Source organism: Hordeum vulgare, chromosome 7H (genome assembly GCF_904849725.1).
Source record: "Hordeum vulgare subsp. vulgare chromosome 7H, MorexV3_pseudomolecules_assembly, whole genome shotgun sequence".
NCBI lineage: Eukaryota > Viridiplantae > Streptophyta > Magnoliopsida > Poales > Poaceae > Hordeum > Hordeum vulgare.
The window spans coordinates 144,052,978-144,077,879 of record NC_058524.1 but is presented as its reverse complement, the minus strand read 5'-3'; positions in this window follow the sequence as shown (position 1 = coordinate 144,077,879).

Genomic DNA, 24,902 nt, shown 5'->3' with positions numbered 1-24,902 from the left:
ATCTATAGAATATGTTTATCCCTACATCTACATGCACATCAACTAACCTAGAATTTGTCTCATGACAAGAGAAGAGATGTGAGACTTGCAAGTGAGGTCGGCTCAAAGAAGAAGCACCCCGAGAGACCAAGAGACATATTAGAATTGTTTTACGAAAGGAAAAGTAGGAGGCGATATAATCTGATAAAGTTATCTCGACATGGACAGCAGTGTGAAGTGCGCTTCGTTGTGTTTAGAAAAAAGAGGTCGGAACCTCTTTTTCTCATACAACAAAAATACCACGGTTTCTAGAATATTGTGGTTTACAAAACTTCAATTTATGTTGAAGCCAAACACACCTAAGTATTTAAAACCATGGTTTGCTTTAGAAACCATGGTATTCTCAGAAAACTTTGAAAAAACCTTGCTACCAAACGCGGCCTAGAATGTTAATATACCGAATCTTCTCGTACATTTCATAATTCTCAAAGAAAAGAAAAAGCGGGAAACGTGAGCATGTTGCCGCCAATGTTGGACATTGCACACCCATCCTGTAGAAGATTAGGTTTAGGTTGTGCAACACTCAATATTGCTTGGGTGCACTAGGCACGTATATATAGGTACAAGATGGGTCTCTACCTTAACTATACAAGGGACTAGGAGGAGGGCCCAATAACAAAATATACATGAAAAAAAATATTCGACACCCCCCGTCAGTCGAAGCGTCACCACACAGAGACTAGAACGAAACTCCTCAAAGGTGAAAGTAGGCAGTCCCTTAGTCATCACATCGGTGAACTGTTGTGTAGTCGGAACATGAAGGACCCGGATGTGACCAAGGGTGACATGTTCGCGCACAAAGTGGATATCAAGATCGATGTGCTTCGTCCGGCGATGATGCACTTGGTTGGCAGAATGATACACAACAGAAACGTTGTCGCAGTAGACAACCATGGCCTTGGCGACATCGTGATGCAACTCCTCGAGAAGCTGTCGAAGCCAGGAACACTCGGCGACGACATTAGCGACTGCTCGGTACCCAGCCTCCGCGGTGGAGCGCGAAACGGTTGGTTGTCGCTTGGACGACCATGAAATGAGTGAAGGACCGAGGTAGATGCAGTAGCCAGATGTGGAGCGTCGTGTGTCAGGACAGCCGACCCAATCAGCATCAGAATAGGCCACCAGATCCAAAGAGGGAGACGGCATGAGGGTGAGTCTAAGGGACATTGTGCCACGGATATACCGGAGAATCCGTTTCGCGAGAGTCCAGTGGGAGTCACGAGGGGCGTGCATATGAAGGCACACTTGCTGCACAACATACTACAAGTCTGGTCTGGTGAGCGTTAGATACTGAAGAGCACCAACGATGGAGCGATAGAATGGAGCATCCGACGCCAGGGAACCCTCCTGAGTAGAAACCTTGGCATTCGTGTCAATATGAGTAGCAACAGGATGACAGTTGAGCATACCAGTGCGCTCAAGCAGTTCATGCACATACTTTTGTTGATGAAGAAAGAACTCGTCGGGTTGACGAACGACCTCAATGCCAAGGAAGTCATGAAGAGCACCCGAATCCTTGATGGCAAACTCGTCACGCAGCCGCAGAGTGATCTGTTGAAGGAGAGCTGCTGCGGAGGCCGTGAGGATGATATCATCGACGTATAGTAGCAGGTAGGCAGTCGTGTCGCCGTGGTGGAGAACAAACAAGGAGGCGTCCGAGCGACTAACACGGAAGCTGAGTGTCTGTAGAAATCCTGCAATACGCTGGTACGAGGCACGTGGGGCTTGCTTCAGGCCGTAGAGAGACCGTGAAAGCAAGCACACATGACTGGGAAAAGTGGTGTCGATGAAACCAGTGGGTTGTTCACAGTAAACCTGCTCAGCAAGGTGACCATGAAGGAAGGTGTTGGAGACATCCATCTGATGGACGGGCCAGCCACGAGAGACCGCTAACTGTAGAATGGTGCGGATCGTGCATGGTTTCACAACCGGCTCAAACGTCTCGATGAAGTCAACACCAACTCGCTGACGAAAACCGCGGACCACCCAGCGAGCCTTGTAGCGTTGACGGAAACTGTGGAACCAAAGTCCAAGTGCCATTCCGGTGAAGGGCATCGAACTCTTCCTGCATCGCGGCTAGCTAGTGAGGATCACAGAGCGCTGCCCGCACAGAAATAGGAAGCGACGACGGCTCAGAGCTGGATGCTGCAAGAAGATATTCATCATTGGAGTACCGCTGGTTCGGTCAGTGGACACCGGCCCGAGCCCGTGTCAGGGGCCGGCTGCCGAGGGGCCTGCTGCCAAGGGGCTGGCTGTAGAGGGGCCGGTTTCCGAGGGGCGGGGTGTCGAGTGGCCGACTATCGAGGGGTCGACGGCCGGGGGGCCGACTGCCGAGGCGGCGGCAAAGGAGCCGATCGTGGAGGAGTCTGAAGCCATGGTTGTTGAAGAAGCATGGTCGGTAGTCCGGTCCACGGCGCGAGGAGCGCTCAACCCTAGCGGTGGTCCAAGAGCCAACTGAGACTGGCTACCAGAAGAGGGTGTCGAAGGGCCGCCGGTGACCAGCGGTGATGCCGCAGCTGTAGGTACCTGCTCAAATGGAAACACCTTCTCATCAAAGTAAATGTGCCGCGAGGTGAAGACACGGTGGGAGACGGGATCATAGTAGCGGTATCCTTTTGTGTTGGCTGGGTAGGCAAGGAAGATGCAAGCGACGGAGCGGGGTGCGAGCTTATGGGGCGCAGTGGCGGCGATGCTAGGGTAGCAGAGACAGCCGAAGATGCGAAGCTCCGCATAGGAGGGTGGTGAGCCAAAGAGAAGATGGTGAGGTGCAAAGTTGCCGCGAGTGCGGCAAGGGAAAATGTTAAGGAGAAGGGATGCGGTGGCGAGGACTGATACGTCTCCAACGTATCTAAATTTTTTTATGGTTCCATGCTATTATCTTGTCAAACTTTGGATGTTTTGTATGCCTTTTATATCTTTTTTGGGACTAACTTATTAACTCAGTGCCAAGTGCCAATTCCTGTTTTTTTCCGTGTTTTTGACCCTTTTCATAGGAGAATTTTAAACGGTGTCCAAACGGAATAAAACTTCCGAAAAGATTTTTTCCGGAACAGAAGATACGCGTCAGACTTGAGAACCAAGGCAGGGGCCAGCAGGGGACCCCACAAGCCCCCTAGGCGCGACCAGGGGGCCGCGCCTAGCACGCTTGTGGGCCCCCTGTGGCACGTCTGCCCTACCTCTTCCGCCTATAAATTCAGATAAATTCCAAAACTGCGTAAGTGATTGATGACCCACAAGTATAGGGGATCTATCGTAGTCCTTTCGATAAGTAAGAGTGCCGAACCCAACGAGGAGCAGAAGGATCTGACAAGTGGTTTTCAGCAAGGAAATATCTGCAAGCACTGAAATTATCGGTAACAAGTGGTTGTGTGGTGAGATGATTCGTAGCAAGCAACAAGTAACAAAAGTAGCAACGGTGCAACAAAGTGGCCCAATCCCTTTTGTAGCAAGGGACAAGCCTGGACAAAGTCTTATAGGAGGAAAAACGCTCCCGAGGACACACGGGAATTTGTGTCATGCTAGTTTTCATCATGTTCATATGATTCGCGTTCGTTACTTTGATAGTTTGATATGTGGGTGGACCGGCGCTTGGGTACTGCCCTTACTTGGACAAGCATCCCACTTATGATTAACCCCTCTCGCAAGCATCCGCAACTACGAAAGAAGAATTAAGACAAAGTCTAACCATAGCATTAAACTAGTGGATCCAAATCAGCCCCTTACGAAGCAACGCATAAACTAGGGTTTAAGCTTCTGACACTCTAGCAACCCATCATCTACTTACTACCTCCCAATGCCTTCCTCTAGGCCCAAATAATGGTTAAGTGTTATGTAGTCGATGTTCACATAACACCACTAGAGGAAAAACAACATACAACACATCAAAATATCGAACGAATACCAAATTCACATGACTACTATTAGCATGACTTATCCCATGTCCTCCGGAACAAAAGTAACTACTCACAAAGCATAATCATATTCATTACCAGAGAGGTAATGAATAGCATCAAGGATCTGAACATAAACTCTTCCACCAAGTAATCCAACTAGCATCAACTACAGAGAGTAATTAACACTACTAGCAACCTTACAAGTACCAATCGGAGTCGCGAGACGGAGATTGGTTACAAGAGATGAACTAGGGTTTGGAGATGAGATGGTGCTGATGAAGATGTTGATTGTGATGAGTCACCTCCGATGAGAGGAGTGTTGGTGATGACGATGGCGACGATTTCCCCCTCCGTGAGGGAAGTTTCCCCGGCAGGATCGTCCTGCCGGAGCTATAGATTGGTTCTACTCAAGTTCTGCCTCGTGGCGGCAGCGAATCCTTGAAAAAGCCTCCTCCTGATTTTTTTTTCTGGACGAAACCCTTTATATAGCAGAAGGGGGGAGCCAGAGGGCCAGCTGGGTGCCCACAAGCCCCCTAGCCGCGACCAGGGGGTGGCCACGCCTAGCAGGCTTGTGGCCACCTACTGGCGCCCCTCTGGCACTTCTTCAGCCCAGTATTTTTTACAAATCCCGAAAAAATCCTCGTTGATTTTTACGACGTTTGGAGTTGCGCGGAATAGGTATCTCAACTTTGCTCATTTTTCAGGCCAGAATTCCAGCTGTCAGCATTCTCCCTCTTCAAGTAAACCTTGCAAAATAAGAGAGAAAAGGCATAAGTATTGTACCGTGAAGTGAAATAACAGCCCAAGAAGCGGTAAATATCAACATAAAAGCATGATGCAAAATGGACGTATCAGAGATCAACGAAAATACTTTTCCGCGGCCACAAGCTTCTGTCTCCGCAAGATCCCGTCTGGGGCACGTTCTGGTGCCCTGCCGGAGGGGGGATTTGGATACGGAGGGCTTCTTCATCAACACCAAGACCTCTCCGATGATGTGTGAGTAGTTCACCATAGACCTTCGGGTCCATAGCCAGTAGCTAGATGGCTTCTTCTCTCTCTTGGATCTGCAATACAAAGTTCTCCATGATCTTCATGGAGATCTATCTGATGTAATTTTCTTTTGCGGTGTGTTTGTCGAGATCCGAAGAATTGTGGATTTATGATCAGATTATCTATGAATCTTATTTGAGTTTCTTCTGATCTCTTATATACATGATTTCATATCCTTGTAATTCTCTTCGAGTTGTGGGTTTTGTTTGGCCAACTTGATCTATGATTCTTGCAATGGGAGAAGTGCTTGGTTTTGGGTTCATACCGTGCTGTGACCTCACCCAGTGACAGAAGGGGTAGCGAGGCACACATCGTGTTGTTGCCATCAAGGGTTAAAAGATGTGGTTTTCATCATTGGTTTGAGTTTATCCCTCTACATCATGTCATCTTGCTTAAGGCGTTACTCTGTTCGTCATGAACTCAATACACTACATGCATGTTGGATAGCGGTCGATGTGTGGAGTAATAGTAGTAGATGCAGAAAGTATCGGTCTACTTGTCTCGAACGTGATGCCTATATGTATGATCATTGCCTTAGATATCGTCATGACTTTGCGCGGTTATATCAATTGCTCGACAGTAATTTGTTCACCCACCGTACTATTTGCTATTTTGAGAGAAGCCTCTAGTGAACACTATGGCCCCGGGTCTACTTCACACCATATTTTCAGCCTTACTCTTTTACTCCATTGCACTTTCCGCCTTCAGATCTCACTTTGCAATCAATCTTGAAGGGATTGACAACCCCTTTATAGCGTTGGGTGCAAGCTCTTTTGTGTTTGCGCAGGTACTCTAGATTTTACGCGATTCTCCTACTGGATTGATACCTCGGTTCTCAAACTGAGGGAAATACTTACTGCTCCTATGCTGCATCACCCTTTCCTCTTCAAGGGAAAAACCAACGCAAGCTCAAGAGGCAGCAAGGACGTCGGGCCTGAAGTGCGGAGGCACATTGGCATGAAAGAGAAGCGTACGAACGCAATCGTTAAGAGTGCGAAGGATGCGTTCAGCTCGACCGTTCTGTTGCGAAGTGTAGGGGCAAGTGAGACGAAATATCGTGCCATGTGTGGTGAGGAAAGTACAAACAGCCAGGTTGTCGAACTCCTTCCCATTGTCTGTTTGGAATGCAAGAATGGGACGCCCAAACTGCGTAGAGACGTAGGAGTAAAAAGCAGCAAGGGTGGTGATGGCATCGGACTTGCTCCACAATGGAAAGGTCCACACATAGTGTGAAAAATATCAAGAATGACAAGATAGTAGGAGTAGCTCGTATTACTTGCAACAGGAGAGGTCCCCACATCACTATGAATTAACTCAAATGGGTATGAAGCAACATGAGAAGAAGCATGAAAAGGGAGACGAGTATGTTTGCCAAGACAACAAGCGTGGCAAGAGTGATTCTCATTCTTATTACATGTGAAGGAAAAGTTGTGAAGAATATGACGAAGGGTGGCTCGGTTGGGATGACCCAAGCGAGCATACTAAAGGTCCACACCGGTGGTGAGAGCGACAGGAGCGGCGGCGGTGGAGGAGGCAGTGGAGCCGACTGGGTAGAGGTCTTCAGGACTGTCACATTGGTGAAGCACCATCCGGGTACGAGCGTCCTTGAAAGAAAAACCAAACTCGTCAAATTCAATAGTAACGAGATTTTTATCTGTAAAGTAGCGAACGAAAACAAGGTTTTTGATAAGGTCAGGAGAAACTAAGATGTTGGATAAAGAGAGGGATGTGGAGGAAGAGGGAAAAGAAGCATGTCCTATATGAGTAATGGGTATAGAGGAACCGTCACCGACGGTGATGCGAGTAGAGGTGTTGATGGGATAAGTGGTGTGGAGGGTACCGGGATGATCGGCCATGTGGGCCGTAGCACCGGTATCCATATACCAGTCACCGCCGCCAGCGTAGTTTGTTGGTGTAGGGGCGGAGTTTAGCGCCATAAGCAGAAACGGCTCCCAGGGGGCCGGGGGAAGCCCGCCGAACTGCACCGACTCGACCGGTAGGGACGCCGGCTGCCCTCCGGACTAGGCCGACTGGCCGAGTGAGAGAGGGTCGTACGGTGCTACGTACGGCTGGGGCACGGTGTAGAATGCCTGATGCGACAGGGGCCAGGGTCCGAGGAGACCGGGAGCAGGAGCATGGGGAACCCGCATGGAATAAGCATGCATGATGCTGGTACATGGATTCTGCCCGGCGTATTGTGGAGCCGGTTGCTGCTGCGGAGGGCGAGCGGTCCCACCCGGAGCGCCGTTCTGCTGCTACTGCTAACGCCCACCACGCCGACCACCGCGACGATGGCCATTTTCAGACGGGGCCGGCTGCGGCGGCTGAAGGGTAGCCGACTGCGGGAAGGCCGGCTGCGGGGGAGCAGGTCCACCGCGAGTGGCTGTGGTGAGAGCCATGTGCGTGGCCCAGATCCGCGCCATCTTTAGGCGGCGTTCCTTAAGCTTGAGGTATTGATGACGAGTTGATGGACATACTTCTCGCCCCTCGTTGGTTGCCCCAAGTGGAAGGTTGAGATGTAGTTAGCAGCAGATTTCCCTTACACGGAGACTGTAAGGTTTATCGAACCAGGAGGACTCCGAGGATCAACAAGTAGGTGTCCGTTGCTCTGGCGCTAGCAGAAGACGTGGACCTACACACACAACAAATAGCTTTGCTCCCAAGGAGTTCAAAGAGGTTGTCAATCTCTCCGGCCTTGTAGTTTGCAAAGGATCAAAACACAAGCGGGGATAGCGATAGTGATTGCAATGGAAAAGTAAATAAAAATAGTAAATGGTGGAGGTGTAAACAATGGTGGTAATATGGACCACAGTCCCATGATGTTCACTAGTGATGTCTCTCTCCCAAAAGACGATAAACAACTATGCTCGGCAAACAAATTACAGCTCGGCAATTGATAGAATTATAAACGCAGTGCAATGCTAATCATGCTACAAGAAAGTTAAAGGCTCAAAAGTAATGGGCAGTACGCCAAGAAAAGCAGACCGTTTATCCATCAGCACCTACTCTCTAATCATCCACCTTGAGATATCTATCCAGAATATCTCTGTCACGCCCAAGATGTGACCCTATCCTCAATTTGGCATGAAGGCCTCGTCAGGGATAGAAGCGCATCTCGTCGAGTCACAAGAATGGATATCGTTACAAGTACATGTACTGAAAAGATGAGATATATATAGAATTGACTTACACTCGCCACAAGCTACATCAGTACATTACATAAACATCAAGAGTAAGAGCAGGGCCCGACTACGGACGAAAACAAACGAGAAAAATAAGAACGATGTACATCCTTGCTATCCCAGGCTGCCGGCCTGGAACCCATCCTAGATCGATGATGAAGAAGAAGAAGAAGAAGAAGCAACTCCAAATGAACAATCAACGCGCTCGCGTCAAGTAACCTTTACCTGTACCTGCAACTGGTGTTGTAGTAATCTGTGAGCCACAGGGGACTCAGCAATCTCATTTCCAAAGGTATCAAGACTAGCAAAGCTTAATGGGTGAGGCATTGTTAAGTGGTGAGGTTGCAGCAGCGGCTAAGCATATATTTGGTGGCTAAACTTACGAGTACAAGAAGTAAGAGGGGGAAGATCTACGCATAACGGACGTGAGCTACTGATGATCAAAAGAATGATCCTGAACACCTACCTACGTCAGACATAACCCCACCGTGTCCTCGATCGGAGAAGGAACTCACAAAAGAGACAGTCACGGTTACGCACACAGTTGGCAAGTTTTAATTAAATTAACTTCGAGTTATCTAGAACCAGTGTTAAACAAAGTTTCCACGTTGCCACATAACCGCGGGCACGGCTTTCCGAAAGATTTAACCCTGCAGGGGTGCTCCAACTAGTCCATCAAAAATTACCACAAGCCGCATAGAAATCCTCAATCACGAAGCTCGCGATTCGTCGGATTCCCTAGTGGAAAACCTCAACTCTGAGATTACCCAAAGCATCACCGGAATCCCGATGCACAAGATATCTCGTCAAAGGTAAAACTAATCCAGCAAGGCCGCCCGGCGTGTCGACGATCCCGATAGGAGCCGCGTATCTCGTTCTCAGGAGACGACGGATAAGCTACGCGTACGAGTGCCAAACCTCGAGTTTCCTCGCGGTGGCCCCGCACAGTGCTCTGTTTTGGACCAGCACCATCAGCACTGTCCCTACCTGTATTATGTAGAATTACTCCTCCGGTAGCACTAACTCCCTATGCATTTCAATTTAACAAAATTATTATGTTGGGCAAATGTAGTACCAATGTTGGGCCTTGCCAGACCAACTTTAATCTAAAACGAATTATCAAGGGGGTCCCCATAACAACCCTGATCGTGTTAGGAGCGCTCAAATATGGAACATAACACCGGTAGCCGAAACTAAGGGGGGCAAAGGTGGAACAAAACACCAGGCTAGAAAGGTCGAGCCTTCCACCTTTTACCAAGTACATAGGTGCATTAAATTAAATAGCATTAATATGGTGATAAGACAAGGGACCCATGTTATCACTTGGAAGCAACTGCACCTGCAACTAGCAACGCTATCAACATGGTTAAGCAAGCGGTAACATAGCCAATCAGTGGTTTGCTAGGTTGAACAGGCTGAAGGTTTTCATGGCATTGTTGAGAGGCTGATATTTAACATGTGGTAGGCAACGAGACATAATCGATAGAAGCGATAAAACTAACATGGCAATGATAGTAATGGTATCTGGAAGAATTGATCATCTTGCCCGAGATCCCGCTTGGAAGAAGAATGCCTCCGTGAAGGAGACGAACCGACGTAGTCGAACGGGTCCTCACAATCCGACACGCTTGCGGAACTCTATCGAGACGAAGCAAACCGGAAACACAAATCAACACCAGATATTCACCACACGATGCACAACACAAAATGCAACGCACATATGATGCATGAGCAGCTGAATACAAGCAAGTCACGGCATGACAGTTCACGACAAACAAACACTACACATTAAGTGAAGTTCAATATGCAACGAGTTGCATATTGACGAAACTCCACGTTTAATTATTTAGTTCTATCCCGATTAGATGCACGGCAATATTAAATGTGGTTAAACATGGCAAGAGGTGAAGCGTAATTAAACTACCTATCTAGGCATTTTAAATGAGGTCGGCAATGACATATAGCACCTCCGAGACGACCTCACATGTTAATTTACAATTCTGTCCAGATCTGAACTAACGGGTTTAATTAGTTGTTAAACAGCAAAACAAATAGGTTCACGTGATTCTACGCGTCGATACAAGCAATTTACACATAGAGTTCATCTCCAACGGAACTACGGTTCAAAAGATACAAGCATCGCAAGATATGATGGCATGAATGCAATATGTGTGCAACGACGGCCACGAGCACTTCAAAACATACAACCAGAAAGAGACAATGAAACTACACGAGATTCTAAGCAAGTTTCATGTAGGACACGATCAAATCGGAGCTACGGTTCAACAACTACGAGCAAAACAAGAAAACACTACAATCTGCCAAAATCAGCCACATAGCTTTTTCTACACCCCACAACTACGAGCTACACAACTCAAATATAATTAACCAAGGCATGACACGAAAGAGGGCAATAAGCACTACTACAAACAACTAACAACAACTAGCATGGCAGCAAGGAACACTAGGAAAAGAAGTCACAAAATGGCTTCTCACATACAGTTTCAGACTTAGTGAAAATAACACTTCATGAAAGTGCAGTTTTTGATCTGAAGCCATATTGACAGCACTAAAACCTATAGCTACAAGACCCCAAATGGCATGAAAATTCACAGCATGCTAGAGAAACACAAGGGCTACAACTAAGTCCATTGCACCAACCTCAAAAGAGCTACAGATCACAAGTTACAAGCAAGACAAGACATCAACAAAATATAACAGATTCCAGACTTAGAAATATTTCAGCACCTCCAAATTAGCACTATTTCTAGCAACTTGAGGGCAATCAAACCACATCAAAACATGCATTTCTATTGCAACCAAAAATACCAGGGGCTAGAGTAAACACCCAAGAAAAACTCCCTAGTTGACAACTTAATCAAACAGAGCATGGAATAAATCCTACGAAATAAACAAGAGGACAACATGGCAAAATATCTCGCGAACTAACTTGCTCAAAAGCTAAAACTAATTGCATAGAAAAATCACATGGATTTTTCTACCCCGGAAACATATAAAATATGTGGGGTTGCAAGGCAAAAATATTACCACGCGTAAATGCGAGATAAAACCTATACACGGAAAAATAAACTAGCGGCAATCCCTACACGCAAAAATGCCAATGACCGCTCTAAAATACAAGGAAAATAGGTTCCTAAAACATGGGCATTTTATCTATGGCATACGAGCAACCCGGTCTTGCGCGAAAAATAAATACGGCGTCTATCCTATCTAGACAGCACGCTAATCTATGCATTGGACACGTCAAACAACGTCGAATAAATATGCAAGTTGCAAAATCGTATTCTACACGAAAATCTACGCCAAAACCATATACTACATGCCGCGATCTGATTTACGGATTAGAAGACACGGGCAAGATAATATCGCCTATTAACTGGATTTAACTAAACCGAAAACCCCTAAATTAACTAATGGGCCTAACAGAGGGGGCGCAACATTGCTAACACACGCCACGGACGTGGGATAGGGGGCAGGCTCACCTCAGTTTGGGCCGCCCTGGACTGGGCTATGGAGCGGTGGAGGCGAGGCGATGGGCCGGTCGGCAGAACAGGCCCACGCGGGGCGAGGAAGGCCATCGGGCCTCTGGTGGCGAGCTGGGCCGGGACGCTGGCCACCTGGCCGCGGTCAATGCGCTCGCAGGGGCACGGCTCGGTCCTCCCAAGTCCGCTCGTGGCGCGCGACGGCGGCAACTCTGAGGCGAACGCCGGCGAAAGGAGCAGAGCCGGCGGGCGAGGGCGAGGGAGACCAGATTCCGACGGCCTCGGGCGGATCCGGGCGCTAGGGATCCATTCGCTGCAGCGGCGGCAAGCTTCGAGGGGAGAGACGGGGCGGCAGCGGCTTGATTCGGCGGCCATGGAACCTTCTGGAGGTCACCGGCAGCGGGGACACAAGGCGGCGCAGAGGACGGTGGCGCTCCGGTGGGCTTCCGTCGAGCGGCGGCCGGAGGCGGGGCCGACGGGGAGATGCGGTGGCGCGGGCAGGAGGAGCTCGGCCAGGGGGAGGCTATGGACGGGAGCTGCGGGATCCGGAGGCTGCGGCAGCGGATGGGCCTGCCCGGGCCCGATCTGGGCTCGGCGGGCCCGTGGCGGCTGGTGGGAGAGAGAGAGTGGCTGCGTGGAGAGGAGGAGAGGTGGGGCGGCGCGGATCTCGATGTGGGACTAGGGTTAGCTAGAGTAGGCAGGTTTTGGGGTCTATTTATAGGAAATGGGGCTAGGTTTATCCGAATCGGGATCCGATTTCGACCACGGGTTCGCGAACGGATGGCCACAGACGTGGGAATGGATACGTGGTTGTGTAGAGTGGTTAGGCGGAGGTGAGAGGGTAGCACGACGCGACAACAAGGTTTGAAACACCAATAACCGTCCGACGGTAGACCGAATACGGTGCCGTTACGGTCGACCGTTCGGGTACCAGATGGACTCCGATCGTGACGAAATTCGACAGGCGGCCTACCTATAACTAATCACGACCACATGCTAAGTTTCACCTAGATCAGAGAAAGCTTTACGCACACTTTTAAAACAGGGTTTTCACAATGCCGCGGGCGCGTGCGTGTGTGGTCGGGCTCCAAACGGACAACGACGAGAACCGGCAACTAACAACGGATACAAGTTTTGAAAACTGGCGGCAACGGAGATGTCGATGCAATGCAGATGATGCGCATGATGCGATTATGATGCAACAAATTAAAATACCCACACGACGGAAACGGAAAGGAAAGGAGGATCTTCTAGAACGTCGGCATCGGGCTGTCACAATCTCGTTGGTATTAAGTTGTGAGCCCCACCCAAAGTGTAAACTCAAAGCAACGGACAACTGTATTAACAAACTTTGCGTAAGGTAAACAATCCTTGCAACCATGGTTACAAGCACCATTGTTTTCTCCCTGGTGGCAACAACACGTCCCCTAGTCTCATGTTTCTGTCACTCAAGCTAGACATCAGGGGGCATGAACCCACAATCATGCATAACGCTCCCTCTTGGAGTTACAATCTACTACTCGGCCAAAGCAATAAAAAGCAACGGGGAACATGCATGAATTACTCAAGAACATAATATAAAAGGAAGAACCAAATATATAACTCATCACAATCTGAACATAATCTCATAATCCATCGGATCCCAGCAAACTGAGCATAGCAACAGTAGGTAAATTACATAGATGCCTTGATCATGTAGGGCATCTCACAAGGGCTAAGCATTGAAGGACAAGATTAGAGAGAAGACATCACATAGCTACTGGTCATGGACTCATGGTCCAAGGAGGACTACTCACAGCACGTCCGGGACTCATCCATGATGGTGGAGAAGCTCCCGGAGGTCAATCCTCCCTCCGACAGGGTGCCGGGAAGAGGTATCCTGGCGCTCCCGATCTCGGAAGCGCTGCGGTGGCGGAACGGTGAAGAAATTTGCGATTCTGGATATGATGTTATGGTTTTCTGTCGAAGAGGTAAATATAGGCCGAAGGAGGGCGCCAGGGGGTGGAACAGCCGCCCAAGCGGCCTGGTGGCGCGGCCAGGAGGGGGCCCGCGCCAGGTGGCTTCCTGGGGAGGCCTGGCTCCCCTCTGGCCCACCTTGGTGCCTCGTGAAGCTTCCGTCATGCTGAATTTTACATATTTTTCTCGGGATTTTTGGGGCTCTATATATTGGGGTAAAAGTCCCTACAAAAAAGACATCAGCAGATAGAAACTGGCACTGGGTGCACTGAGTTAGTAGGTTAGTCCAAATATGTGTAAAAAGGTATGAATGTGTAGCAAAACATATAACAATGTCACCCAAAAGAGCATGGAACAAACAGAAATTATAGATACGTTTGAGACGTATCAACATCCCCAAGCTTAATTCATGCTCGTCCTCGAGTAGGTAAATGATAACACAAATAATTTCTGTGGTGACATGCTAGCACACATATAAGAACTTCAAAGTAAAGCAAGTAAGATATGCAATTCAAGTCAAGATAATAACAAGCAAGAGTCTATATTTAGTATTGAAAATAGCAAAGTAAGAACATAAAGGTGCAAGAGCTCTCGCTGTCCGTGACTCGAATGTCTCCAAATGGTGTTTGCGTGCAAGAAGTGGGAGAAGGGTTTAGAGCATAAAAATTATTATATAGTTTAATTGAGAACTCAATCTACTAAAACTTCACACTTGGTCTCCTTCATAATCTTATTTTCACTCATCCCGAGACCACTAGTCAGGCACAAGTCAAAATGATCCTCGCCCTTTCGACTTTGAGCACTCATGCAATGGATGAGCGCAAGCAAGATATGTTGGCACTTAGGATGAGAAAGAGAATAATTATGGAGAAGGAAGAAAAAAAGGTGTGAAAGGCTCACATCAACGAGGACAATCATAGGCGAGAGAAAGCCAAATGATAGATATGATGTGAGGAGTAGGGATTGCCATGCAACGGATGCACATATGAGCTAAGGTAAGCTTTCCAATGGAACTACCAGGGTGCATCCAACTTGCTTGCTCATGAAGACCTAGAGCTCATTTTAGGAGGCTCGTCATTGGAATATACAAGCCAAGTTCTAAAGTGTAAGGGTCCCCACATAGTTATGCATAAATGATAATCTCTATGGAGTAGAAATAAAACAAGGGAGTACGAGTGGGGATCTTTCAAAAGGAATAGTAGTGTTGCCCCCTTCTCTCTCTTTTTTATTTTTTCTTTTGTGGCCTCTTTGGCTCTTTCTATTTATCTCTCATTTGTCCTCTTTGGGATCTTTTCATGTGTCCTCTTTTGGGATATTTTAATTTGTCCTCTTTCGGATCTTTCCCTCACTTAAGGGCAATACTCTATGTTTTACAAGAATAAAAGAAGATCTTCACACTTTATAAGAAGTACTCAACATAAAGACAAATGAAAACTATCATGATGTATGCAAATGTATGCCTCTGTCAGTGTAGCAGGATATGCAATGAAACTAGCGCGTCATGTATCAATAATAAGGGCAAGGCCGAACTAGCATGCGGGTCCTCGATCAGGCAAAAGCATGTATGACATGAAAATCAAGGCATGAAATGGTGGATGTTGCATGACAATGTATCTCGGAAAGGCTATGGAAATGCCTTAATAGGTAGGTATGGTGGCTGTTTTGAGGAAGGATATAATGAGGCTTATGATGACAGAGCGTATCATGCCAAGGGTTTGCATGCACCGACGAAGTTTTCACCAACTCCCAAGATGATAAAGGGAAATGCACGGTACCGAAGAGGCTAGCAAAATATGGATGGTGGAAGTGCCAACAATCGAATACTCGCATTAGTCCGAAGAACTCATGCACTTATTATCGGTAACTTTCTATCTAGTCAGGAGATTCACAAAGAGACAAGTACCCCAAGGAGGAGTGTTTGGGGGTTTGGTTATCCTTGCGCATCCTCAAGCCATGATAACGTGAGGGTACTCTATATATTCCAACCCCTCCAGAGGTTAGGGATCCATCTAGTAGCTAGAGTTCTCAACTAATATTTTAGTTTTTTGAAAATACACACGCATTTCCCAAAATACAACACCTATCACTAATAGGCTCAAGCTCTTGACACCAATAGTCCAACCATTACTCAAATCAATACCTCAAAACTATTGCAAGTTACTACTATACTTAAATAGCAACCTCAATTACCTACTCATGCAAGACACACAACTCAGTGCAACAAGCCAACTCTCTAAACAAGATAAGCATGATAACTCAAGAGAGTTCCAGAATCAACCTAAATAAAAGCTCTTTAAATGATAAAGCATGAAAACTAAGAGCAAAGCATGACAACAACTATGAAAAGATAAAGAACACACAAAAATATAAGCATGAAATCCTATGTTGTGTTCTAGGGTGGAGTGGAGCGTGTTTCTCTCCCAAACAAAGAAGGATAGGTTCCAACTTGTTATGAACAGCAAGCAAAACTAAAACAAACTAAAAAGTAAAGAGCGGGACGCTCCAAGCATGGCACATAACATATGAAGTGATAAAAATGTAGCATGGAGAAGGACGAACTGATGATTGTAGATGGAGAAGGGGATGCACGGGGGCATCCCCAAGCTTAGACGCTTGAGTCTCCTTGAATATTTCTTGGGGTGCATGGGGGCATCCCCAAGCTTGAGCGCTTGACACTCCTAGATCTTTCATCATCTTCCATCGCATACTTGAAAACTCCCTTCATACGAAACTCATCATAAGCTGATTAGAGTGGTTAGTGCCCATAATAAAATAATTTATTATCTACTGGAAATAAATATTTTCATGAAGAGCTACTATTTCTCAAGATTTCCAAAAGGTTTTCGCAAAGAAAAAGCAAGCTTAAGATTTGCAAAACAATGAAAACGCAAAACAGGGCAGAATCTGGGAAAAACAGAACAGCGGGTAGTAAACAATTTTTTTCGGGGCACTTCTGTAACTCAAATCAAAAAATTTAGAACATATGCCAGAAACACAATTATATAGGGCATACTTTCAAAAAAATCAGATCAAAAAGATGATCTGGTGATTTTGGAGAATTTTTTCGTCAAGCACACAGAATCTGTTTCTCGAGAGCATGTCACAACTTTTGAACTTTCTTGCAATCGGAGGCTAAACCTTGGCACAAAGCTTAAAAATAAAGATACAATGATGTTGCTACAGTAGTAAAAAGAATCAAGACCACTAAAACTTAAAGTAAAAACAAATTGGGTTGCCTCCCAACAAGCGCTTTCTTTGATGCCTTTGAGCTAGGCATGATGCAAAAAGAAGGATCAAAATTCACCAAAGTCATTGGAATCATCAAAACCTTCAAACGGATCCTCAACAAGTTCATCCTTATTTTTCCTAGGGAACAGATATGTACCTTTTGCTTTCCCACGTAAGCGTATGTGTCCTTTACCTATATCAACGAAGCCTTTCATGGATCAGAGGAACTCCCTTCCAAGCACTGTGTTTCCTTGGTTTGGCTTCATGACGAAGAAATCAACTGTTGCATTCCTTTTGGAGGATGTAACCTGGACATTTTTTACCTTTCCCTGGATCTCAGAGATATCCCCATTAGCATGTTGATGACAAGATGAAAAATTGTCCATGTTTAAAAGGCTTAGAGAATCATAAACAACTTTTGGCATTGTAGAAACCATGGATCCAATATCACAATAAGCAAGGAAGTCTTGGTTAGAGATGCTAATTCCAACAAAAGACTCCCAACCATCATCTATTTTCAAAAAAATATATTATCAACCATGGGTTTCTCTATTTCTCTTAAGTCTAGAGTATCTATTCTTCCTTCAATGGTAGTAGGTCTATCTATAATAGTGTCAAATCCACGATCATAAACAAGGTAATTAGATAGACCATGTAGAATATCAAGAGCTGCAGCCTCATCACACTCTAAAAAATCTCCTTTAGCTATAATATCAAGAGAGTTTTTACACCATATAAAAAGACCATGATAAAAATTTCTAAGCACAATTTTGATAGGTATCCAAGGCATAATTCTTTTATTTGCTTTAGAAATTCTATCCCAAGCCTTCTTCACATTTTCTCCATTCCTTTGATGGAAATCTAGGACCTCAGATTTCCTCAAAGCATCAAACCCTAACATGTTGGACTAAGAAAAAAGGACAACTAAAAGCAAATCAACTAATTTTTGTGTGGTTTTTGGTATTAAGACTCTAAAGCAAAAACTAGAAAACAAACTAACAAGACTAAAAAGCAAAGGTAAAAGATAGTGTGCAACTCCCCTATCTTGAAGACTGGAGTCCCCGGCAGCGGTGCCAGAAATTTGCTTGATGACGAGTTGATGGATATACTTCTCGCCCCTCGTTGGTTACCCCAAGTGGAAGATTGAGATGTAGTCAGCAACAAATTTCCCTTACACGGGGACTGTAAGGTTTTTCGAACCAGGAGGACTAAGAGGATCGACAAGTAGGTGTCCACTGCCCTGGCGCTAGCAGAAGACGTGGACCTACACACACAACAAATAACTTTGCTCCCAACGAGTTCACAGAGGTTGTCAATCTCTCCGGCCTTGTAGTTTGCAAAGGATCAAAACACAAGCGGGAATAGCGATAGCGATTGCAACGGAAAAGTAAATAAAAACAGTAAATGATGGAGGTGTAAACAATGGTGATAATATGGACCAGAGTCCCGTGATGTTCACTAGTGATGTCTCTCTCCCAAAAGACGATAAACAACTATGCTGGGTAAACAAATTACAGCTAGGCAATTGACAGAATTATAAACGCACCGCAATGCTAATCATGCTACAAGAAAGTTAGAGGCTCAAAAGTAATGGGCAGTATGCCAAGACAAGTAGAGATTTTATCCATCAGCATCTACTCACTAATCATCCACCTTGAGATATCTATCCAGAACATCTCGCTGGTATTAAGTTGCGAGCCCCACCCAAAGTGTAAACTCAAAGCAACGGATAACTGCATTAACAAACTTTGCGTAAGGTAAACAATCCTTGTAACTGTGGTTACAAGCACCGTTGTTTTCTCCCTAGTGGCAACATCACATCCCCTGGTCTCATGTTTCTGTCACTCAAGCTAGACATCAGGGGGCATGAACCCACAATCATGCATAACGCTCCCTCTTGGAGTTACAATCTACTACTCGGCCAAAATAATAAAAAGCAACGGAGAACATGCATGAATTACTCAAGAACATAATATAAAAGGAGAACCAAATATATAACTCATCACAATCTGAACATAATCTCATATTCCATTGGATCCCAGCAAACTCAGCATAGCAACAATAGGTAAATTACATAGATGCCTTGATCATGTAGGGCAGCTCACAAGGGCTAAGCATTGAAGCACAAGATTGGAGAGAAGACATCACATAGCTACTGGTCATGGACTCATGGTCCAAGGAGGACTACTCACAGCATGCCCGGGAAGCGTCCATGGTGGTGCAGAAGCTCCCGGAGGTCAATCCTCCCTCCGACAGGGTGCCGTGAAGACGTCTTCTCGGGCTCCCGATCTCAGAAGCGCTGCGACGGCGGAACGGTGGAGAAATTTGCGATTTTGGATATGATGTTAGGGTTTTCTGTCGGAGAGGTAAATATAAGCCGAAGGAGGGCACCATAGGGTGGACCAGCCGCCCAGGCGGCCTGGTGGCGCGACAAGGAGGGCTAGGTGGCTGCCTGGGTGAGGCCTGGCTCCTCTCTGGCCCACCTTGGTGCCTCGTGAAGCTTCCGTCACACTGATTTTTATATGTTTTCTTGGGATTTTTGGGTCTCTGTAAATTGTGGTAAAAGTCTTTGCAAAAAATACATCAGCAAACATAAACTGGCACTGGGTGCACTGAGTTAGCAGGTTAGTCCAAATATGTGTAAAAAAGTATGGAAGTGTAGCAAAACATATAACAATGTCACCCAAAAGAGCATGGAACAAATATAAATTATAGATACGTTTGGGACGTATCAGGTACGCCACTACCTTGGCGAAGGTAGGCTCCGAGATAAGAGTCAGGTAGGAGGCAGCGTTCCTGAAGTCGTCGTTGAGGCCGGCGGTGAGGGTGCTGATGAGTAGCTCGTCGCTGATCGTCTCGCCAAGATCACGGAGCTCGTCGGCAAGCTTTTTGAGGCGCATGTGATACGTCCATTTTGCATCATGATTTCATGTTGATATTTATCGCTTTATGGACTGTTATTATACTTTGTGGAACCTTACTTATGCCTTTTCTCTCTTATTTTGCAAGGTTTATTTGAAGAGGGAGAATGCCGGCAGGTGGAATTCTGGAGGGAAAAGGAGCAAGTCTGAGTCCTCTATTCTGCTCAACTCCAAACGCCCTGAAAATCAACGTGGATTTTTTTTGGATTTTATAAAAAATACTGTGCGAAAGAAGTGTCAGAGGGGAGCAACGAGGGGGCCACAAGCCTGGTTGCCGCGGCCTACCCCCTGGCCGCGGCAACAGGGCTTGTGGGCACCCTAGTGGCCCACTGGCCCCCCTCTTTTGCTATATGAAGGGTTTCATTCATAAAAAAATTTGGGTGGAGCTTTTTCGTGGATTCTCCGCCGCCACGAGGCGGAACTTGAGCAGATCCAATCTAGAGCTCCGGCAGGATGATCCTGCCGGGGAAACTTCCCTCCCGGAGGGGGAAATTGTCGCCATCGTCATCACCAACACTCCTCTCGTCGGAGGGGAAGCATCTCCATCAACATCTTCATCAGCACCATCTCTTCTCCAAACCCTAGTTCATCTCTTGTAACAAATCTCCGTCTCGCGACTCCGATTGGTACTTGTAAGGTTGCTAGTAGTGTTGATTACTCTTTGTAGTTGATGCTAGTTGGATTACTTGGTGGAAGAGTTTATGTTCAGATCCTTGATGCTATTCATTACACCTATGATCATGATTATGATTATGCTTTGTGAGTAGTTACTTTTGTTCCTGAGGACATGGGATAAGTCATGCTAATAATAGTCATGTGAATTTGGTATTCGTTCGGTATTTTGATATGTTGTATGTTGTTTTCCTCTAGTGGTGTTATGTGAACGTCGACTACATAACACTTCACCATATTTGGGCCTAGAGGAAGGCATTGGGGAGTAGTAAGTAGATGATGAGTTGCTGGAGCGACAGAAGCTTAAACCCCAGTCTATGCGTTGCTTCGTAAGGGGCTGATTTGGATCCACTAGTTTAATGCTATGGTTAGACGTTGTCTTAATTATTCTTTCGTAGTTGCGGATGCTTGCGAGAGGGGTTAATCATAAGTGGGATGCTTGTACAAGTAAGGGCAGTACCCAAGCGTCGGTCCACCCACATATCAAACTATCAATGTAACGAACGCGAATCATATGAACATGATGAAACTAGCATGACAGAAATTCTCGTGTGTCCTCGGGAGCATTTTTCCTCTTATAAGACTTTGTTTAGGCTTGTCCCTTGCTACAAAAGGGATTGGTCCACTTGCTGCACCATTGCTACGACTTGTTACTTGTTACTTTTCGGTTGCTACGTTTCACCTCACTACACCATCACTTGTTACCGCTACTTTCAGTGCTTGCAGTTATTACCTTGCTGAAAACCGTTTATCAGAGCCTTCTCCTCCTCGTTGGGTTCGACACTCTTACTTATCGAAAGGACTACGATTGATCCCCTATACTTGTGGGTCGTCAAGACTCTCTTCTGGCACCGTTGCCGAGGAGGTAGCGCCTTTGGTAAGTAGAACTTGGTAAGGAAACATTTATATACTGTGCTAAAATTTATTGTCACTTGTCACTATGGAGACTATTCCTTTGAGGAGTTTGTTCGAGGCATCTTCACCACGAACGGAAGTACGAGGAGTTGTTCCTCAACCTGAGGTACCTACTGAAAATATCTTTTATGAAATTCCTTCGGGTATGCTTGAGAAACTGCTGGCTAATCCTTTTACAGGAGATGCATCTTCACATCCAGACTTGCATCTAATTTATGTAGATGAAGTTTGTGGTTTATATAAGCTTGCAGGTTTGCCCGAGGATGAGGTAAAGAAGAAAGTCTTTCCTTTATCTTTGAAGGATAAGGCGTTGACATGGTATAGGCTATGTGATGATACTGGATCATGGGACTACAATCGGTTGAAATTGAAATTTCATCAAAAGTTTTATCCTATGCATTTAGTACATCGTGATCGGAATTATATTTATAACTTATGGCCTCGTGACAGGGAAAGCATAGCTCAAGCTTGGGTGAGGCTTAAATCAATGCTATATTCATGCCCCAATCTTGAGCTCTCGAGAGAAATTATCACTCAAAACTTTTATGCTCGGCTTTCTCATGAAGATCGTACCATGCTTGACACTTCTTGTACCGGTTCTTTTATGAAGAAGGATATTGATCACAAGTGGAATTTATTGGAAAGAATCGAACGTAACTCTGAAGATTGGGAGCTGGAAGAAGGTAAGGAGTCAGGTATGAATTTCCAGTTTGATTGCGTTAAATCTTTTGTTGAAACAAACACTTCTAGAGATTTTAGCGCTAAGTATGGACTTGACTCCGAGATAGTAGCTTCTCTATGTGAATCTTTTGCTGCTCATGTTGATCTTCCCAAAGAGAAGTGGTTTAAGTATCATCCTCCTGTAGAAATCAACATAGTTAAACCCAATCTAGTTGAAGAGAAAGTCATTCCCTTTAGTGATCCTATTGCTCCTTGTGCCTACGCTCAGAAACCACCTTACCCTGCTAGGAAAAAGGATTATTCTAAAGCTCCAACTGTGATACGTAGGGGTTACATTAGACCACTTGCACCACCTGAGGAAATTAGAGTTGAACTTAGTGTTGATATTATCAAAGATCTCTTAGCCGAAGACATAGATGGGCATGTTATCAAATTCTATGAGGACTCCGCTAGAGTAGCTAAACCTCACGCGAAAGACAAATACGGACCTGTAGTTGGCCTGCCCGTTGTTTTTGTCAAGATAGGAGACCGCTGTTACCATGGTTTATGTGATATGGGTGCTAGTGTTAGTGCAATACCCCGTTCCCTATATGATGAAATCAAAGATGAGATTGCACCTGCTGAGTTAGAACCCATTGATGTCACTATTACGCTAGTGAATAGAGACACTATCTGCCCTCTGGGAATTGTGAGAGACGTAGAAGTGCTGTGTGGTAAGACGAAGTATCCTACTGATTTCCTCGTCCTTGCTACTTCACAAGATAGATTTTGTCCCATCATATTTGGTAGACCCTTTCTCAACACTGTCAATGCTCACATTGATTACATTAAACAGACTGCCATTGTTAGTTTCGAGGGTGTGTCTCATGAATTTAACTTCTCCAAGTTTGGAAGACAACCCCATGAAAAAGAGTCGTCTGGTAGGGATGAAATCATTGCTCTTGCCTCAATTGCCGTACCTCCTACGGATCCTTTAGAGAAATATCTGCTTGAGCATGTAAATGATATGCATATGGATGAAGAGATGAGATAGATAAAATTGTCTTAGAACAATATCCTATTCTCAAGAATAATCTGCCTGTTGAACTGCTTGGGGATCCTCCCCCACCAAAGGGTGATCCTGTGTTCGAGCTAAAACAGTTGCCAGATACTCTTAAGTATGCCTATCTTGATGAGAAGGAGATATATCCTGTTATTATTAGTGCTCACCTCTCGAATCACGAAGAGAAGAAGTTATTAAAAACTTTGAGGAAGCACCGTGCTGCTATTGGATATACTCTTGATGATCTTAAGGGTATTAGTCCCACTCTATGTCAGCACAAGATTAAAACCGATCCTGATTCTAAACGAGTTGTTGATCATCAACGGAGATTAAATCCGAGGATGAAAGAGGTCGTGAGAAAACAAATATTAAAGCTTCTGGAAGCAGGAATCATTTATCCTGTTGCTCATAGTGATTGGGTAAGTCCAGTACATTGCGTACCTAAGAAGGGAGGTATCACCGTCGTTCCTAATGATAAGGATGAACTAATCCCACAGAGGATTATTACTGGCTATAGGATGGTGATAGACTTCCGGAAACTGAGCAAGGCAACCAGGAAGGACCATTATCCTTTGTCGTTTATCGACCAGATGCTAGAAAGGCTATCTAAACACACACACTTTTGCTTTCTAGACGGTTATTCAGGTTTCTCGCAAATACATGTTGCACAATCTGATCAAGAGAAAACCACCTTCACATGCCCCTTCGGTACCTTTGCTTATAGACGTATGCCTTTTGGCTTGTGCAATGCACCTGCCACCTTTCAAAGATGTATGATGGCTATATTCTCTGACTTTTGTGAAAAGATTGTTGAGGTTTTCATGGATGATTTATCCGTTTACGGTTCTTCCTTTGATGATTGCCTCAGCAACCTTGATCGAGTCTTACAGAGATGCAAAGATACCAACCTTGTCTTGAACTGGGAGAAGTGCCACTTCATGGTTAATGAAGGCATCGTCTTAGGACACAAAATCTCTGAGAAAGGCATTGAAGTTGATAAGGCTAAGGTTGATGCAATTGAGAAAATGCCTTGCCCCACAGATATCAGAGGTATACGAAGTTTCCTAGGTCATGCTGGTTTCTATAGAAGGTTCATTAAAGACTTCTCTAAGATTTCTAGGCCTCTTACCAACCTCTTGCAGAAGGATGTCCCTTTTGTTTTTGATGAGGATTGTGAGGAAGCTTTCGAAATACTTAAGAAGGCCTTGATAACCGCACCTATTGTTGAACCACCTGATTGGAACTTGCCCTTTGAAATCATGTGCGGTGCTAGTGATTATGGCGTTGGTGCTGTTCTAGGACAAAGAGTTGACAAGAAGTTGAATGTCATTCACTACGCTAGTAAAACTCTAGACAGTGCCCAAAGAAACTATGCCACTACGGAGAAGGAGTTTTTAGCAGTCGTGTTTGCATGTGAAAAGTTCAGATCTTATATAGTTGACTCCAAAGTCACTATCCACTCTGATCATGCTGCTATTAATTACCTCATGGAGAAGAAGGACGCTAAGCCTAGGCTAATTAGATGGGTTCTCCTGCTACAGGAATTTGATTTGCACGTTGTTGAGCGAAAGGGTGCTGATAACCCTGTAGCATATAACTTGTCTAGGCTAGAGAATGTCCTTGATGACCCACGACCTATTGATGACAGATTTCCTGATGGGCAACTGAATGTCATTCGCACCTCACATAGTGCACCGTGGTATGCTGATTAGGCAAACTATATCGTAGCCAAATACATACCACCCAGTTTCACCTACCAGCAAAATAAGAAATTCTTCTTTGATTTGAGACACTACTTTTGGGATGATCCTCACCTTTAT